The sequence below is a fragment of the Pinus tabuliformis genome, chromosome 3_2, assembly GCF_031772625.1.
Source record: "Pinus tabuliformis cultivar Carrire ecotype Pingquan chromosome 3_2, CPIR1, whole genome shotgun sequence".
Classification (NCBI taxonomy): Eukaryota; Viridiplantae; Streptophyta; class Pinopsida; order Pinales; family Pinaceae; genus Pinus; species Pinus tabuliformis.
The window spans coordinates 693,312,380-693,326,077 of record NC_142302.1 but is presented as its reverse complement, the minus strand read 5'-3'; the positions used below and the strand labels follow the sequence as shown (position 1 = coordinate 693,326,077).

The 13,698-nt window shown below is 35.7% G+C and overlaps 1 protein-coding gene across 4 annotated transcripts in view; it reads left to right on the top strand.

Annotated features, from left to right (window-relative positions):
* Positions 1 to 13,698, top strand: part of LOC149182523 (MADS-box transcription factor 50-like) — a 237,188-nt gene that overhangs the window by 115,103 nt on the left and 108,387 nt on the right. The gene's annotated exons all lie outside the window — the stretch shown is intronic.

Genomic DNA, 13,698 nt, shown 5'->3' with positions numbered 1-13,698 from the left:
GATGGTGCGGTAAAAGAAGAAGAAGAACCAGAGGATGTATGCACAGCAGTGCACGAATACATTTAGTAATGTTTTGTGAGGTATTTTTTTTAAAAAAAAGAAGTAGCGAAAAACCATGTGTGGTTTTGCACGAAGCGAGTTTTTGTAAGTTTGTGTAAGTTTTGTTTTTACAGCAGTATGTAAAATTGTTTTACACCAGTGAATGTAAATGGAGGCTTTACAGCAGTAAGTTGTTTTTCACAGCAGTGAATATAAAAGGGATTTTACAGTGGTAAATCTTTGCATCAGGTTTTAATGAATAGAATGTTTTTATGGTGGTGAAATACTCTGTTTCTCTGTGAAATTTTTTTAAGCTGTCTGTGCACAAAAAATCCTGTGGAGGTAAAACTGAGCATTGTCTCTGTGGTGGTTATTTTGTTGATTTTGGTATTTCTCCATTTAAAAATACCCAACAAAGAATGCAGTCGAAATGAAGCGAAGAAACTTACTCGTTGTGGCTTGCAAACTCGTAAATCTTGCCTGTTTCGGAGAAGATGATAAGAGCAACTTCAGCATCACAGAGAACAGAACGCTCAAACGCTTTTTTAAGCAAACCGCCCTTGCGTTTGTAGAAACTTGAGTGGCGACTGGTAGGGTTTTGAATGAGTTTGCTTCGTTCATCGGATCTTCCGAAAACCCAGGGCTACACCGTATTTGTCCGGATGGCTGTCGTTCATCGCCGAAGTACACATTTTCCTTACAGACAGTCAAGCAGATATCCTAAACACTAACACTATTAGTTATTTATTTGCGCAACAGGCATGTGCAACAGACGTGTGCTTTAAATGAGCTAGGCTGTATATGTTTATATTTATTGGCTTGCTAAAATCCAATAATAAGTATATACAACATCCACTTATTTAATACACAGTAACAAATTACATATTTTCAGCAACCCTTTTTTCTAAACATGTATGATTGACCGGTTCGAAAGGAACATTTATGACATCTTGCCTTCGATTTATGTGCGCCCTCTTTTACTGAAAGTGTATGATTGACCGGTTCGAATGGAACATTTATGACATCTTGCCTTCGATTTATGTGCGTCCTCTTTTACTGAAAGTGTATGATTGACCGGTTCGAATGGAACATTTATGACATCTTGCCTTCTACATTCAAGGTATATATAGTGTCTGCTCCACTGCTACGTTCACGGCGACACCCCTTCCCGTTTCGAGTGTATGATTGACCGGTTCGAATGGAACATTTATGAGATGTTGCCTTCTCCATTCACGGTGACACCCCTTACCCTATCGACCCTATCGAAATTATCATGGCGTCATTTGAAATGATTGCTTTTCCTATCATAATATGCCGTAGTCTAATTATTCGGAGGACTTGTTCGGAAAGTTATGGTAATTCTGATCATTTTTAAAGAAAATCTAACAAGGATTTTTGTAAATCCAAGTTATAGTCGATAAACTTTAAAATTTTAGGTGTCCCATAGGTTTTTGATGGTGCTGAATTCATTTCCACCGTGCAAAACACGATTCAAACATCCAAGATTTTTTGAAATTTTTTTGCACAAATTCCAGTTCTGGCGATTCCCCCACCTAAATAGACGAATCCGTTAATACACTGTAAGTTTTATAATTTATTTTAGGTATATAATAATTTATATTTATTTTAATTTTAATTTATTATATATTTATAAATATAAATTTGAAAAAGAAAAAAATAATAATATAACATTTTAATATTTAATAAATTTATATCCGCATAAAACAATTAATCAATTAATCAGGATGTATTAAATTTACTTTAATTACATGTTCTATACACTATCGGGCTTGTAAAATATCTCTTGTCAATAACGTAAATATACAAATACGAAGAAATAGGTTGACCCTAATTCTAAAATTGTGGACTAATAATAGCCCCTCAAAAGAGTTGTTATTGGGATGCTTATATGTAGAACGAATGATGCTGAGAAACTGTGCATTTTTTTGCAATCTATATATGTTTAAGAGTTATTTAACTTTATAATAAATATTTTTTATTATGAAAATTTAATAATATGAGTTAAATTTTTATTTTATTAATAACAAACTTACATTTTAAATTATTATTATTAATAAGAAAATTTAATAATGTGAATTAATTTTTTATTTTATTAATAATAAATTTATATTTTACATTAAATTTTAAATATTGTAGTTTTCTTTAAAATTAAAAAAATAATGATACAAATATCATTTATTTTTAATTATAAAAGAAATTAAATGAAAACACTACTTTTACTATTTAGTTATAGAAAATTAATTTAAATCAATCTAAAATTCAACTTAAGATTCCCTTTTAATGCTTAACTTATTCCTTATTGCCCAATTACTAAACCTAACTAATTACCTTATAGGTTTTATAAGGAATTTATATATATATATATAAATATATATATATTATAGAATTATATGATTTATTATTAATTAATAAATAATTATTACATAAATATTTTTTATATTTCAATTTAGTATCATATAATATTATTTCATAAATCACACTAATATATTATTGTTGGTATTTTTTAACACGTTATTCTTATCAAATATAAAGTCATGTAGTTTGTGTCATTATACTTATATTTAGTTTACTATATAGGAAATATAATTTTTTATATTTAATACAATAATATAAAATTTATCTAAAATTTAATTAAGTCTTATATTTTTTATATAATCATATTTTATTAAGATTTGGTTTATTGGAGAACATATTATATATGTATTGAATATGACAATATGAGATTTATCAGAGATCTAATTAAGTGAGGGTTTATGGCATATGAATGGAAAGGTCGTCTCATATTTAATTGTAAGGGTGCTTAATCAATGATATTTTTTTTTGATAGACATTGTCACAAAAGCGACAAATAAATATTACTTAGACCAATTGTCAATGCAATCCATCCTCTCAAGGATTTATTTGTAGACATATATGTTTCCTCTTCGTTATACAATGTTAGTGCTGGTATGCGATATTGCTAGCTAGCGCGTTTATTCTTGATGATAGGACATTCATTTAATTTTCCTTATTCTTTTGACTAGCACATTAGAATTGGTGTTGTGAAGAATTCATCAAGTAGGTAAAAGATTGCAAAAGTATTATGAGAAAAAGATAGTAGATCGAATTTATAATGCAGTTGTTACCTTTCAATATTTTGTTTCTTTGTTGTAGACATAGAATGAATAACTAAAGAATTAGTTGAAGACTGAGGCTATTTTATTTAGGACTATTGTGACAAAGAAAACTAGGAAGGTTGATGTCCGAGGGAGAACCATGGAAAGCTTATTCCATAACCCTATAGATGAATTTGAGAATAAGGCCAGCCTTTTTAATGATTTGAAAGATGATGTTAAGGATCTCTCTATTAAAAAAAAGTTTGCTTGAATGAGGAAATTCGTTGGTTGGAGGAGAGTAATGCCCATCCGACTAATGAGGTTTTCCACTTATAAGACTATGCTGATGAGTTGTGTGATGACACTACTTCTCTTCAAGCAGATAATAATATATTGTTTGATATATATCATGCCTTGAAAACTATTATGATTTCTTTGTTATTGTTGTTGACTAAGAAGAATGACACCATTAAGCGTTTCTAAGACTGCAAACCGAGCCTTGAGCTAGATTCAGATAATTGCAAAATGTTGAAAAGAAGACATTGTCGGTGTGTTACTGAGCTCACCTATAACTTCTTCCACCTTTGAGGATCTTGATTGTTAACTCATTATATTTTTGGAGGTCGATGTTGATGTTTGTGCTTAATCACATGCTTTAATGGCAACTAACGATATTATTTACCCTACCTTTGAAAAACACACTATTATTATTCGGTCTTGATTGCTAAACAAAATGGGATATATTAGAGGAGGGATGAGTGGATAGGGGTTCCTTATTCCTATTGTTAGGTTCCTATACCAAAAGGATTCATAATTTTGAATGACTAAAGTTAAGCCTTGTAATATTATACATACCTTTGCTTTTTGCAAATGTTTTCCATATTAAAAATTAGGAAAATGTAAAGAGGGTATGTCCTAAAAGAAATATCAAAGGACAAAAAGAATAAGAGAAGGTCAAAAAATGAAAATATATGAACCCCCCCAAAAAAATAGACCATCAAAGTGTGCAAGTCTAAATGCCACTATTATTTACTTTTATGCATAATAATGACTGTGTGTAGCTTGTTATTCATGCCACAATCCAAGGTAATCAAACTATTTAATCTTGATTATATCATGCTTTGAATTTTATGTTTATAATTAGAGAATAAAATCTGCCCAAACAGTTTAATCTTGGCAGATCATTAGATAGGTAGAGAAAATAAAAGGAGCTCATCAGTTTAATATAAGCCCTTGGATGATATAAGGTTACAATTAGATAAGTTACTTTTCAAAAGAAAAATGAAAGATAAGGGTTTGCTAGCCTAAATGACCCAAATAAATGAAGAAAAATGGTAGGGTAAGTAATGGGTAAGTTGAGGAAAGGATGTTGAAGTATAAAGTTGATTGGATCAAAACACATGCACCATGCTTAGACACATATTTTAATATGTATGATCAATTATGGAAGCAAAAAGAAAGGTTTGCAAGTTAATATGATTAACTCCTCATCATTCATTTTTCCCCTTACTTACTAATTTCCTATCCACAAGTATCTTCTAGTACTTTAAACCCTTCACGTCAAAGAGGCTCAGAGCATTTATCTGATTTTTTGTGGTACCAGACCCTCGACTTAATGGCTTATGGACATCAAGTGTTAGAATCCCCTTCATAAAATTCATTTCCCCCTCACTACCCTAATAAAACCCCTTTTCCTATGGTTAAACTTCATTTGCCTAGGAAAAGTAAAAACCCCCCATGTTAAATTCTATTTCATTCAAAAAACCCACAAAAGTGTTTTATCCTAAGCATCAAATGTATATGGTAAAAATGCACAAATTTTACATTTATGCTTATTATTAAAGTTCACTCCACACATTCATTTCATATTAATTTTTAAACATTATTATATAAATCCCTGATAGACCTTTTCCCGTATATTAATTAAATCCCCTAAATAAATATCCCAACCCTTAGTTTTAATATAAACTATAATATTTACCCCATATCCCAACAAAACAGATAAATCCCATCATTAAACCCTGCCCAATTGATTAAATCTGTGATTAAGTGTTAATTAATCCCAAACCGCCAAAGTTTAAAGCCCTGGGCCCCCTTGAATCCCATGCTCTTATCACCCGCACACCTACCTCATGTAACTGCCATCCGATTGCCATCTCCCTCATCCGATGGTCCACAGCCATATCGGCTGCACCCGACGACCGAACTTTACCCGTTCAATAAGGTGGTTTTCCCTGGCCCCCCAACTGCTATGTGTTGAGCGCTGGAGTAGATCGGGTGACCCCTCCTCAATATCGCATCCTCCACAAAAGCGGTGTGATGGCTTGGGAAACCACCTCCCCGCTCAACTTGATAAACCGCCCACTTTTCATTCATAAATTACCCACCAAAAAATGATCGTTGCTCCATAAAAAAGGCTGAGAAACCCTTTTTCACCTTTCTCGCTCGTTTTCTTTGTGAACCTCTGTGAACCATTGTGATTCCACCAAACACTAAATTTACCAATCGAACTCCAAATTCACTCCTGAAGAAGCTGCAGAGACCCCAATCAACGTCTCAATCCGTACCAGAGCCATTTGAACTTCTGTAGCTATCGTGAACTCAAAATTTGAAGATAATCCACCCAATTCTAGGTATTTCACCACGAATTACCACCCTTTCAAATTTGAAAATGTTCATCCTGTAAAGTGCTTTAATTGAGCAAAATTAATTAAAATTACTTTAAATTTGAAAGTTTGTTTCCTAGACCCTTCTCAAAACTGCCAGTTTCCGTCAAAACCTTTGAATACACCTGTGAAAGTCAAATTCAAATCCACAAGAAATAAATTATGGCTGCCCTTGTCGCCATGGATGTCAAACCTATCACTACTCATTTGGACCTACACCACCTCCCCCTGGCAGACACGGACATTCAAATCAAAGATACAAGTGCATATGAAGTCTTCTCAAACTTCATTGTTTGAGTAAAGATACATACCTGAACCATTCTAATGACATTGGTCTTTGGGAATCCAACTTGCCCAAATACCAATTTCCCCGAGTACATCTCTTTCCTGAAATTGTCCATATGTGCCATGCCTGCTACATTCCCAACCAGAGATTTGTAATGTCCCCTGGCTAGAAAGTGTTGTTTACTATCACAGCTGAATCGATCAGTGAGATGCTACAACTCCAACTAGGACCAAACCTGACCCCACTCTCCATTGGGGATATGTTAGACCAATACACCAATTTGAGTCCATCTAGACTGGCTCAATTATTTCATTCATTGTAGATGGGCAACACATTCCTACAATTTCCCCTCCATATGTTTCTGCCATGTTCTCTGAAAGGGGAAAACAAATCGTAAGCATGATTTCATGTATTCTAGGTTGCAACATTGATGAATTTATTGATGAGCTTATCCTAGGCTTCATGTCCATTTAAACCCTAGGAAAGCCTCCTGTTACTCTGTATGATTATCCCCAGTTCATGGCTGAAAGAATGCATGAACAGTTTACTAGGATGCACAATGAGAGAGTATTCAAATACTCATCTATACTATAACATGTGTTTTTATATTATCAATCAGACAGATTTCCATTCACCCTCCAGAAGCTGGATACCAAAGGCCAGCCCAGATCTGTTACCTTTCAGACACCACTTTTTCACAAGTATTGATCTCCTTACACCTGTACAAATTTCATTGACTTTTTTGTCCATCTAGTCATGACTATGCTGATAGGAATTCATCCACCTAGAATAAGCCAGGAGATCAAAAGAGTCCTCCAATTGTCCAGACAAAGTAAAGTGGGAGATTGGTACCTTTACCAAAACCACACAGAAATAAGAATCTATGGGTGCCAGCTTGCCCCATAGAAACTCCCCAAATACCTCCCCACAAGGTTATTTGCTTTAGAGTATTATAGGTAGATAATGAACTCAAATGAAGTAAATTTTGCATCAGCCAAGAAAAGAACTCAGTGCAGAGTCAAAAATCTGTTAGGCCCTTTCATTCGCAACTCTAGAGAAGCAGGGCAGGAGTCAGTTAAGATTCTTCAACAAATGAAGTTCCAAAATAGTTTCATATGGCGATATGACCCTCAAGGGTTTATGACCAAACTTAGAAAAAAAGTAAAATTGGGGCCTTACGTTCATCATCACATACCAGAGATTGAAAGATATGCAAATCAATCGGAGTGGTTGGAGAACACTCTTGTTCTTGGTGGAGTAGGTGGTGTTGTTGGAATTGAACTCCTACCTCTAGCTATAAATCTACCCATAGAGTCTCTTTCTCTATGCATATCAAATTTTTTTTTGAATGTAAGAGATAAAGTTACCTAGTTACACTTCCTTGGCAATGGTGCCAAAATGTTTAGTTAATTTAGTATCCTAAATTGTTTTGCATAAATTATCAACCGAGGCTAGTAAGATAATGAAGTGTAGTGCACTGTAGGTTCTAGTTAACCCTTCTTACTTCATTGTTTTGTATTTTGATATTGCTTTGTTTTGGGGGTTTCTTTGTTTCCTAATGATGTACAGTTTGAATTATGAGAAACTGAGTCTAAATTTCCTAAAGGTGAACTAATTAAAATCTAAGTTAAAGGAAGGAAAAATAGAGCATCTATCCTATTTTGTCATTTAATCCTAAGTCAAAAATTAAAAGGTGAAGTTGTAAGGAAAATTGAAATAATTACAGAGAATGAAACTAACCAAAGTACTTCTAGTTGTCCAAACCTTCAATTTTGGAAGATAACTTTCTTGAGATGGCATACAAGCAACTTCCTGTACTGTGTGGTCGAAAGAACTAAGTAAAACATGCATACAATAAGTGATTGGTTTTAATCCTTGTGTAAAATGAATGTTTAGCCATTTAGTTTAGGATGGATATCAGCTTGAAATGGTTGTCAAAAACATTTATTCACACAATGCATTGGCAATTTGAACTAGGAAATAAATAACCAACAAAACAATGAGTAAATTAATCAACAATGCATCCTTATTACCTTTCAACCTTACCCTGTTAAAAAAAAACAAGTTTCATTTATGAAATAGCTAAGAGAAACAACACTGCACCATTGAATTCTAACATTATGCTACTGAACATAATTAAAAGAAATAAAACTACAAGTAATCAACCTAAGTTGCAAACACTGCTAAAAGCAAATGATGAGATTAAAACTGAACAGAAAACAAATGAAAAGAAAACCTCCTTCAATGCAGGGGCCCTCTGCAACTAACTAGGTTGAGCTGCTAACTAGTTTAAAATACTCTTTTAAATGATCATTGGCCAACACAAGGCTTTATATTATAAATAGGAACAAAAGTTCAAAATTACAAAGCTGCAAGTCTGAGCTTAATACATCCAAAAACTTCGAACTCCTCTAAGTTCTATACAACTAAGATTTAAAGAAAACATTCATAATTGTCTTTTGAGAAAATTTAGCTACATGTGGTCTCCACGTATTACAATAGATCTGTGTAAATGGTTGATCAGCTACATGTGAGTTTAATTCAATCAAGATGGTTGCACAAAACCATTAACACCAGTGGCTAATCTGAGTTAATGCTGCAACAAAACTGTCGGGTTTATTAATTAGCCACGAAGAGTGGACAAAGAGTCCTATTGCTCTCGGGTTTCTTCATTTGACTCCACCTTTGATTGTGGTCTTGAGCTAGCTTTCTTTTTTTATATGGGCTGGGTGACTAGGATAGGATCCATGTCGAGATGATTCCAGAGATGCCCATGTCGTCGGTTTCTTCGTTTGACACATGTAACCTGTTCAATCGTGGAAGTAGCTACAGAACACACGGTTAGCTGCAGAATAGGCTGCATTCTGTAGCTAATCTGCAAAAACTTATTTCAAATAGAAAAAACATAAAAGTATAACACGTCAATCATTTAATGTCTTCCTTGAGCAAAATCTATCATTTATCGGTGTTGGGACCTATATTTTATGGAAAACAAGAGAAAGATGTGATAAAAGTTGTCAAAGAGAGAGTAATTCTGAGTTCCAACAGCCTGCAGGACAACCTTTGTAAGCATAAGACTCCCTACCAAATTCAAAGACCTGCAAGTCCATTTCCTGATCTTGTCCAGAATTTTGTTAATTATCGGCTCCCACACTCCCTTGCTCGGAGGTTTGTCCGTAAGAGGCATTCCAAGGTACTTAGAAGGTAACTGATCACTTTGAAATCCAAGAATTCTGGTGAGGTTCCTCTGAATAACAATGTAAGTGTTAAAAGGAAAACCTTTGATTTGTCAAGGCTTACCTTTGTTAAAAATTACAGAGCTGCAAGTCTAAGCTTAATACATCCAAAAACTTCGCACTCCTCTTAGTTTTGTATAACTGAGATTTAAAGAAAACATTGATAATTGTCTTTTGAGAAAATTTAGCTACGTGTGGTTTCCACGTATTACAATAGATCTGCATAAATGGTTGATCTGCTACAGGTGAGTTTAATTCAAGCAAGATGGTTGCATAAAACCATTAACACTGGTGGCTAATCTGAGTTAATGTTGCAAAAAAACTGTCGGATTTATTAATTAGCCATGAAGAGTGGACAGAGAGTCCTATTTCTCCTGGGTTTCTTCATTTGACTCCACCTTTGACTGTGTTCTTGAGCTGGCTTTTTTGTCAATATGGGCTGGGTGACTAGGATAGGATCCATGTCGAGATGATTCTAGAGATGCCCATGTGGCTAGTTTCTTTGTTTGACACCTGTAACCTGTTCAACCATGGAAGTAGCTATGGAACACATGGTTAGCTGCAAAATAGGCCGCGTTCCGTAGCTAATTTGCAAAAACTTATTTCAAATAGAAAAAACATAAAAGTATAACATGTCAATCATTTAATGTCTTCCTTGAGAAAAAATCTATCATTTATCAATGATGGGGACCAATCTTTTATGGAAAACAAGAGAAATATGTGAGAAAAGCTGTCAAAGAGAGAGTAATTTTGAGGTCGAACAGGGTGCAAGACAACCTTTGTAAGCACAAGATGCCCTGCCAAATTCAAAGACCTACAAGTCCATTTCCTGATCTTTTCCCGAAGTTTGTTAATTAATGGCTCCCACACTCCCTTGCTCAGAGGTTTGTCCGTAAGAGGCATTCCAAGGTACTTAGAAGGTAACTGATCCCTTTGAAATCCGAGAATTCTGGTGAGGTTCCTCTGAATAACAATGTCAGTGTTAAAAATAAAACCTTTGATTTGTCAAGGCTTACCTTTGTACGAGCAGCCATAGCAAATTCATTCATGATTTGTTTGAAACCTTTGGCTTCCTTGACCGTGGGAATACCCTGCAGCATAGTGTCATCTACAAATTGTTGATGAGTCGAAGCAACTCCATCTATGGTAAGTTTCAGTCCCTAGATTCTTCCTTCGACATCTGCCATTTTGATCACTCTACCTAGCCCTTCAATCATGAGCACAAAGAGGAAGGGGGAGAGCGGATCTCCTTTTCTGAGACCCCTAGAAGGCATAAAGGTTCTTGAGGGTGAGCCATTAAACAGGATTGAAAAACTAGCCGTGGATACTAGGGCCATAACCCATCTAATCCAGTTGTGGTCGAAACCATAAGCTCTCTCACTGCCCTGATGTAAGACCAACTTAGCTTGTCATAAGCTTTCGCTAGGTCAATCTATATGACCATACCAGCTTGCTTATTTGTCTTAAGAGAGTGTACCACCACATGAGTGTGTATGATGTTATTGAGAATCTATCTTCCTTCCACATAACCATTTTTCTCCTCTGAGATAAGAGCTGGAAGAAGGGGCTTGAATATGTTAGCTATCACTTTGGAAATAATCTTGTACACCACATTACATAAAGCTACGGGTCTGAATCTATCCGGTGTCATAGCTTTTTTCTACTTTGGAATGAAAGCTATGAAAGAGGTATTGAGAGCCTTCAAAACCATTCTGGATCTTCTGGAGTCTTCCACTACATCAAGGATGTCTTGTTTGATTGTTTTCCAGCATGCTTTGAAGAAGTCCACATTGAATCCATACGGGCCAGGAGCTTTCCCATTTTGCATCTCATTGATAATTTCATTGACCTCATCTTCAGACACTGGCCTGTTAAGATTGTGATTTTCCTCCCTTGTTACAAGCTTGGGAATGTACTTTGTGAAATTGCTAATGAACCGTGACCTATCTAAGAGAGGCTCCTTTGCAATGCTAAGTGTTGTACTTGGACGAATTCCATTTCTTTGTGGGAGACAAGCTCTTTCATTTGAAAATCTCTAAGTTTTGAAATTTTGTTATGTGACTTGTGATCCAAAGTTGATTTATGAAAAAACTTTGTGTTTTCTTCCCCTTCTCTAATCCACTGCACTCTCGAATTTTGCCTCCAAAATATCTCCTCTTGGATGCACCTATCTTCCCATTCCTTCTGAAGAGACTGAGCTTGAGTTTTCCATTTCTTGATAAAACCATCTGTGATTATGATTTGATTAATCCCCTGGAGTTTCTGTTCAACTTCTCTTTTGGCTTTAAAAATATTACCAAACTTTTTCTTGTTCCAATTTTTGAGTCTGGAGTTGATGTGTTTAAGTATTTGTTGCAACATAAACATTTTTGTGCCTTGAATGGGCAAATCTTCCATCCACCATTTGTCAATATTGTTGGTGAAGTCAAGGTGAGAGAGCCAGACATTTTCAAACCTAAAAGGTTTTTTCCTTGGTGTACCCATGAAATCGGCTTCAAGCTGGACAGGCCAGTGGTCCAAGCCTCCAAAGGGAAGGATTAGCACTGACATGTCAAGGCCTATGAGAAGGAGGTCCTCTCAGATTATGAATCTATCTAGCTTAGAAGCAACTTTAGAAGCCCCTACTCTCTTGTTGTTCCAGGTGAAAGTGCCATTTATTGTTTCATTATCCACTAGAAGTTCTGGAAGGCAATGGAGTCTATGCCTAGTGTTCTAGTGCCACCTTTTTTCTTTGTAAGAGATTTAATCATATTGAAATACCCTGCCAGAATCCAAGGCATATCAGGATATCTCTCTCTCAGCTCCTCAAGGGAGGTGAGAAGCTTGAGTTTGTCTTCTAGTTTTTGAGGACCATAAACATTTGTAATCATGTAAGTCTCCCTATCACCCAAAGGTTAAATCAACAGTGATAGATAGTCCCTGGACGCTTTTGCATCCAGGATTCCATGTTTATGGGGATCCCAAAGCGTAAGAATTCCTCCTATCAAGTTGTCTGCCTTAAACTCTAGATACTCATACTTTCTTAAGCATTTGATATGTATTTACCTGATCTTGTCCATCGAACAATTAGTTTCCTAAATAAAAACCATATCTGGTTTTTCTTCTTTTATTCTACTGCTAAGATTTCTTTGTTTCCTTTTACTTCCTAAGCCCCTAATGTTCCAGGTTGTAAGCTTCATTAAGAAAGGTTTGTAAAGGAGTAGCTGGTGAGATCTCTCATCTTAGCTAAGTTAATTAGGATTTTTCCACATTCAGTCAGTAGCTCATTATGTCTTTTTCTTCCTCTTTTCCTACCCGGATTCTGGGAAGAGTGCCCCGGTGTTTTCTCCATTGTTTTCATCCCTCTATTCTCCTGGTTGTCATGGTTTCTTTTGACTCTAAATCCCTTTGATTAGGATCTCCAGAGGAAAAGCTATTGAACCATGTCAAACTCCTCCTCTGGAAGGGAGACAACCCCTTTGGCAATACCCTGCTCCAGAAACTTTTCTAGATCTAAGTTCCCCCTCTCAAGAATCTCCTAGAGTTCATGGTCCTCTGTTACCGCCTCACTTAGGGTCATCTCATGGTCCCTACTCAGCTCCACAATGCTCGGTAGATCATCCTTTTTCTAGTTGTTCTCAGGAATATCCTCCATGCCAGCATCCCTATCCTTCTCATTGGTACTAGTTTCCAATTCCTGGTCTTTCCCCTTGTTTCAAACTTCTTCTTCTAAGATTTTAAAACTGTTGTGGCTCAGTTTCCCATCCTCATTGATTTTATTTTGGTACCGCTTTCCTCCTTTCCCTTTGCCCCCCACCTTAGTGAAACCCTTGAGATCTTTGCTTGTGGTGGTTTTTGTGTTGCTCTCTAGTTTGTTTGATGGGCAGTCTCTGTATAGGTGCCCGTGTTCATGGCACTTATGACATCTGAGAGGGACATGTTCATAGTCCACCGCCTACACCCATTCTTCATGATACACTTCTAAAATGATCTCATCTAGAAGTGCCCTAGATAAGTCCATTTCCACAGAAATTCGAGCAAATGAAGTGTATTTACCTCTTAGAGTCGCATCTGATATTTTTATAAAATGCCCTAGTTTATTATCGATAGCCTTTAGAGACCCTGACAGCCAATAATCTAAAGGAAGGGAGTATAGTCTTATCCATACCAATACCAAAGTGAACATTTCTCATTCTGGGACAAAATTAATTACCCATGGTCGCATGTAAAGGCCTGCAGCAACATAAAAACAGGGTCCTCCCTCAAACACTCTGTCTTTGTCTTCTAAGCTTGTGAGCTCCACACTAAAGAATCCCTTCGATCCAAGGTGAAGGTTTATTTCCCTCTTTGGTTTCCAGTGGTTCCTTATCCATGTG